The sequence below is a fragment of the Clupea harengus genome, chromosome 18, assembly GCF_900700415.2.
Source record: "Clupea harengus chromosome 18, Ch_v2.0.2, whole genome shotgun sequence".
Classification (NCBI taxonomy): domain Eukaryota; kingdom Metazoa; phylum Chordata; class Actinopteri; order Clupeiformes; family Clupeidae; genus Clupea; species Clupea harengus.
The window spans coordinates 26,134,813-26,141,745 of NC_045169.1; the positions used below are offsets into that span (position 1 = coordinate 26,134,813).

Genomic DNA, 6,933 nt, shown 5'->3' on the forward strand with positions numbered 1-6,933 from the left:
CCGCTTTTAAAGGGCCGGGACTTCTATAGGCCCAATGGGATTAGAGCCCTGGGCTGCCGTGTTCTCTTTCTCTGTCCACATGGGATCTCATCCTGGATGACTACAGGAGGATCAGGCGGCGCATTCTGGCCAATAGGACTGTTAAGCAGCAGACCACCCTGCAGCTGGTAGACGTGAGCCCCACCACCCTGGTACAACAAGAGGGTGAAGAGGCAGGGCAACGTGGTGGTGATGCAAGGACTGGTCCTGCCCAGCCACTTGTCTGTGGCGACTGACCCTCTCCTCCCTGCTAATGTGTGCCCACCATGTGCACCCCCCCAACCAGGCCCAGTTTACCAGTACCACCCGGCTGGCAGCACCGTGGGCCAGGCACAAGTGAAGTGGAATGTATCGTCCGCAGTCGCGACACTGGCGGCTGTGAGGTCGTGCCCCCAGCAAGAGCTCTTCCCTGCTCCACCCTCGGGCCCTCAGCTGTTCATGCTGGGTCCAGTGACCTCACAGGGGCCTGTGCTGGGTGCCAGCCTCTCCTCTGCCGTTCCTGCTCCAGTCCGAAAACGGACCTGCACTGTTCTGCACAACACGTGCAAGAAATGCGGGCAGTTCAGGACAGCGGAGACTGGACACAGACAGTACAAGGGCATTATATACTGCCCCTCTGTAGAGGCTGTTCCCAAGGAGCAGTGGTTGGAGGATATATAAAAATAGAAAAATGCATGAAAAATAAATGAATAAATTGTTCCCCCCCTCCCAGAGGCATGGACACTGGGCTAGTGCCCCTCAATCCCTTCCCCCTCCCAGTTTCACACTTAAATAGTGTATATAGTTCTGTGTATGTTTTCTGTTATATATTATATATATTATTATATTGTAGTTGTTGTTGTTGTTTAATTGGTTATTGAAAATAAAAGGACCTCACACATTTGTGTACATGAACTTGCACTTAAATATTCAATGTAGAATTATCAATATCTCACTAATATAAGGTTATTAATTAAGTAATATGCAAACAAATTGTGATTTCCAGTAATAAAAATTAACTTTGCTGTAAATAATGCACACCTACATTTCTGCCAACAGTGGGACTCGAACCGGAAACCTTGGGGTCAACTCTTCTCTCATAAATGCATATAAATTCGGAAAACAAATTCTTCAAGTAAATACATTATGCTTCCATACAAATATGATCTTTTTATTGAATATGCATTTTTCAAAGAGTCAGCAAATCACAGTTATCACTAATTAAACAAATATTAGTTTCATGTTTAAGTAATATATATATATGCAATGCAAGGATTGAGTGATACACAATTTAAACAATCAGGTTAGACGCATGTGTTCAGGATTACAGCTGAACTGGGGCCAGTGGAGGAGGAGGAGGAGGAGGAGGAGGATGGAGGAGGAGGAGGATGGTGGAGCTCTCAGCTCAGGAGAGCACAAAGATGGAGGCCACCGGCACCAGCAGGAGCAGGAGGTTCTTCCCAATGGTCCCAGCGCCGTTACACAGATCCTCCTTGCAGCAGTTTATATTCGGATGTTCTGATTTTCTGATGTTCTGTTGATTTGTAGCATCATTGCATGTATCTTGATTGCCACACGATTTTAGGAATACAAATACTGACGCATCCCTCTCTGGAGGAAGAGGGACCTCTGCCAAAACAAGTTTTTTTTGTGAACTCAGTAACGTCAGAGAAATACCAAATATTGATTTCATATTTGGGTGTAGTGCCGCAGACTCACCCCATTTAACACAGGAATCATTCTTCGAAGGGCAGGTCATTGGATTATCAGTGCATTGTCCCCCAGCACAGGTGTAACACTTCAGGAAATCTAAGAATAAAGACAAACAGTATCAATGTAGAAAACAGGAAAGCGATGTGATGGAAAGAAAAATGAGAAAAAGATTACCACTACTACTATTAGTAGTACTTCTACCATAACTGCAATATAATAATAACAATAATAACTCTTTACTTCATCATCAAACATCATGATACCCTTGATGTTAAAATATCTCACACACTCCTTCCCAAATTGTGGTCATAAGTCCAAAGACCCAGCTTATTACACACATTAATATTTACTGGAGCTGAGAAACTCTTTTAAAACTTTAGTCATATTGAGGTACATTACAGATGTGTGTTACCTGCAGAGGACAGCATGCTGGCCAGGACAAGTGTGATGAGTGCGATCTTCAGAGACATGTCGACACGGATCACCAAATTCAGTGAAGCGTTAGATGTGTTGTACCTGGTTATATATCTCTCATATGACATGGGGGGGGCTGGATTGTAATGCATATCATGTGCTATAAGGAGGAGATCTTCATACCATGAGGCAAAAAACAAAAACAAAACAGGAAACCCTATGACCCTAGCAAAAACAGAAATCCGGAAAACAGCTCAGCTCTCATTAGACTATTTGAGACTCTATTTCATAGATGCAGTATGTCCATCTAGAGTCCATCAGGGGTGTCCAAACCTTTTTTAACTGAGGGCCAAATACAGAAAAATATACGAAAGCCTGGGCCACTATTAAAGTTAACAAAATCAATCAAATGTAGGTAAATTATGCTTGATAATTGAATATGCTTAAGTAAATAAAATAAAAACAGCCTACATCACGACTTTCCATTAACGAGTTTTCATTCATTTTGTTTCAAAAAAAGTTAAAGCTCTTTCTCAAAACAGCTGTCTCAGATTGCGTATTAGTCAGGATGGTGGTTCCCCTTCACAGCCCTGTATAAAGAGGGGAAAATAAGGGAACAAGGGGATGGGTATATTTAAGTTAGTTATGCAAATAAGTTATTGGGGTTGTTAACACATCAACTAACGTTTGTTAGAAAATGCTATTATTAAATATTATTATTTGGCACAGAGGGCTTCTTGGTGGATGATGCAGTGCAGGGGCGAATCTAGGTCCCCACTTTTCGGGGGGCTAAGCCCCTTGATAAAACCTATTATTTTTCCTGTGAGCAAGCAAAACTAGGGGGGTCTGGGGGCATGCTCCCCCATAAGACATTTTGGAAACTATCCTTTTAAATAGTGTCCTCTAGTGGGTTTTAGGAAGATAAATTAACAAATTTAGATTTAAAATATGGCACAACAATAAACATATTGTAGACATCTGCTGAGATAGGTGCTAATTATACTGTAGCATGGTAGAGATTTGCAGCGTAAGTGAGTAGGTTAACATTGTAGGCTAGAGTTCACTAGCTAGTTATATCTGGCGGAGCTACTGAGTAGGGTAGCATAAAAGAGAGCCACGACATATGTAATTAACTTGTAATGATTGAACCATTTCGTTTCTTTTACTATTTTAAACTTCATGTGCTATACCTTTATATCCAGCAGATGATTATGGCAGCTTTCACCAGCTTGGGTCGGACAGTCGCTCCGAGTCTGTTTACTAGACGTTATCACCGTCTGTCTGCACGCTCGCGGGGCTCAAACAGAGCCGTGCGCTTGCCACCACAGTCTCAAACAGGCGAGATTCCTGTGCTACTCAAGACTATTTTATTTCTAACTCTAAAAATTCAATAAAATAAGTTCACTAAATTGGTTGTTAGGTGTGAATTTGACGATCTCAAAATAAAAACATATATATATTTGGGGGGGGGGCTAAGGAAACTTTTGGAGGGGCTCCAGCTCCCCCCAAAATAGGGCTAGATACGCCCCTGATGCAGTGCATTTTAACAGCCTCGTCTCCATTCTCTTACCATTTAAGTTCCATTTTGTCAATTGCATCTGACACAGCTTAAAAAATATCCTTACCCGTTGTTGTGCCCTTTAGACTCCTAAGATCAGGCAGCTCCTCCGTAATGCAAAAGTTATCGTCAACTCCCCGCAAAAAAAATGTAACAGGTGCGCGGTGTCTGTGCTCTCATCACATGCAATCAGGTACAAATCAAAAGCACAAGCTTTGTGCGACACTTTATGTTTTAAGTTAGCTGACAAGTCGGCGCACAACTGTGTTTCTGGGCATGCTCAATTGTTGAATTCTTGTATCTTTTCCAGGCACATTATTTCTGTGGCTTTAATGAGGCGCTGTTTTATGAAGTCACCATCTGAGGCGCTATGAGTTGAGCTACCTCGTAGCTGGCTATTATAGCATTTTCTTTTGTTTTGTTAGCACGGAAAACATACTGTTTTTGAGCTGGCAGGCTAGCTGCCATTTGCTTAACATTGGGGATGTATTTAAGAATCCTACATAATATAAGTAGCCTTGTGTGTTTGTGCATTACTTTGGAAGTCCCAATCCTCCTGTGGTTGTTTCCTCTGGCACAGGAAAGAGTTGTGGTTTGGTGCTCAGGTGGAGGGTGAACAGAACACAGGTTGTGGTCATCGGTGTTTAATGTTCATTTGTTATTCCATGTAAAGTAAGCTAACCAACACAGACTCATTGTGTGTGTTTCATGTCAATGTGTTATTCCATGTAAAGTAAGCTAACCAACACAGACTCATTGTGTGTTTTATGTCAATTTTTTATTCCAGGTAAAGTAAGCTAACCAACACAGACTCATTGTGTGTTTTATGTCAATTTGTTATTCCAGGTAAAGTGAACTATTTGGATGAATACAAGAAACAAGACTTCAGTGAGTTTTGCTACAACATAGTTTTGACCTTGGTATTCAACTTAGCAGAAAGTTAGTAGATGCAAGTGTGTCCACATCGTCTCAATACAAATGAGTATCTAGTATAGACAACACATTACTGTCCAGTTTTAGTGCTGTTGTGATAAGGGTGTCCAGTTTTAGTGCTGTTGTGTTAAGGGTGTCCATTTGTAGTGCTGTTGTGATACGGGTGTCCAGTTTTAGTGCTGTTGTGTTAAGGGTGTCCAGTTTTAGTGCTGTTGTGATAAGGGTGTCCAGTTGTGATGAAGTGGGTGCAGGTAGGAAGGGGAACTTTCAGCGGTGAGGGTTTCATGTTGAATGTTGTGAGAGGGTGCGTGTGAGTGGTGTGTGGTGAGTGGTGAGTGGTCTGTGTTTAACCGCTTCACATCGTGTGCATCATGGTGAGTGGTCAATGTACCAAATTAAAATTCCCCTAAAAGGTTTTGTGCCAGATGCATAGAAACCATCATGTGACATTTGATCTATTTTTTCTCTCTCTTTTTGTCTCTTCTCTCTTATTCTCACGCTCACACTCATCCTCTTCTCTTTCATCTTTCGCTCGCCTTCTATCTCTTTATCTCATTCACTCACTCTTCTATCTCTTTATCTCATTCACTCCCTCATTGAAGTTTGGGTTAGACTTTACATTTGACACATTCAGGTTCATCACATGTATCTGATGATATATATATTGGCATCCAACGTGTTTATTCAATTGTTTTTATTTACAGTTGTACTTATCCAATGGGTTTTCACTTCATATTCAATTTGGCTGGTGATAGTATTTAGTTTCATACCATATATTGGAAACTCAGTCTTAGGTTTGTCAGTCATGGCTTGGTTTATTCTTGAACAATGGCGGCCGACATTGTTGAGACAGAGACTTGAAGATTGAGACCCCATGCAGACGAAGCCTAGTTTGCCTGAACCCGGGTTCATTTTTCACACATATCAACTTTTTAAATCGCGTGCACATGAACCCAGCGAATCCGATTGACTCAGCTGTAGTACATCCCCCACGCCTGTTGGTGGCGCTTTAAGGTGCTACAGACAACTGAAGAAACGGAGAAGAAGACAGGAGCATGCTATCAAAGTAACATATGACAGTAGTTGAGCTCCAACTAGCAACGTTTAGCTTACATTTAATCTGCACAGTAACACATTATGGTGGTTTATAAAATCAGTGGTAAGAGCAGACTGTAGGTTAAGCGAAAAATAATTATATTTGTTATTGATAATAAAGAGTTTAGAACAGTGCAACAAAGCAACATGACATGTCTGAGTTGTTTAAATGCCTGTGCTTTATGGAGATGCTGAGCTTGAGCACGAGAGACCACAATGCAAGTGCTGTGGATCCTGGATGTTTCATGGTTTACAATTGCTTCCAATTTCATGGTTTTATTACTAACAACAAATGTAGGCTATTGTTGAGGGCTTTGTCCTTCACGTACTGTAGGCTACCTCTGAAGTAACGTTAACGCTAGCTAGTAGCTATCGCTATCGTTGTCTGACAGGACTAAAGCTAACGTAACATTCATCTGTTTTGAAACTTCCGTCTATAATAAAAAATCAGTTTTTTGAAAAATGGTCTGATGCAAATAGATTAAACAGTGATAGATTAAAGTGTGGCTTGTTAATGTCATCCCTTTCCTAACAACAGATAGATAGATACATTTGTACTAATCCCGTTAGGGAAATTCACGTGGAAAAGGAGCAAGGTAATAGGAAGAATTTTTTTTTTTTTAAACTGGAGAGCTGTTATAACTGGCTGCCAAACTCACTGCGCCATGGCAACCCATTCAGTTATTAAATAATGCCAGTTGTGTCCGTTGTTCTGGCTGGTTTAATGATGCAATCATGTGGGGCAATCCGATTAGGTATGCGGATAGCGTGCAGACGAACACCAACAGCAATCGGATTTCGAGGTTACTCACTTTGGACCCCCGATTCGAGGGAGTGCGGATACAGTGTGCGGATACAGTGCGTTCGTCTGCACGATAGGGCGATCCGCAGACGGGGTTCTCCGGGTTCAGACAAACTACAGTCCGTCTGCATTGGGCATCAGGTTTGGGTTCTTTACATCTGATGCATTAGGGTATATTTGATCATTGTAGTGTATTCAGTTGTTATTTACTTGTACTTCTCAGTTTGTTTGTTTTTACCTTAAATTCAGTTTGTCTGACACTTGTAACATGTAAGCCTACTGTATATTGTATTAATAAACTGTTCATCCATTAGCCACTCATATAACTCCTCATGTGCCACTCTATTCCATAGTGTCACTAACGTAAGTACTGCTTGGTGACATAGTGGACTAGTGTGTG

The 6,933-nt window shown here is 41.5% G+C and overlaps 1 long non-coding RNA gene across 1 annotated transcript; it reads right to left on the reverse strand.

Annotated features, from left to right (window-relative positions):
* Window positions 1-1,173: 1,173 nt before the first annotated feature.
* LOC116224630 lies at window positions 1,174-5,132 on the reverse strand. Its single transcript, XR_004165659.2, has 4 exons — window positions 3,771-5,132; window positions 2,144-2,735; window positions 1,738-1,827; window positions 1,174-1,647 (listed from the first exon to the last, which is right to left on the reverse strand). It is a non-coding gene; the product is annotated as an uncharacterized LOC116224630 (long non-coding RNA).
* Window positions 5,133-6,933: the final 1,801 nt, after the last annotated feature.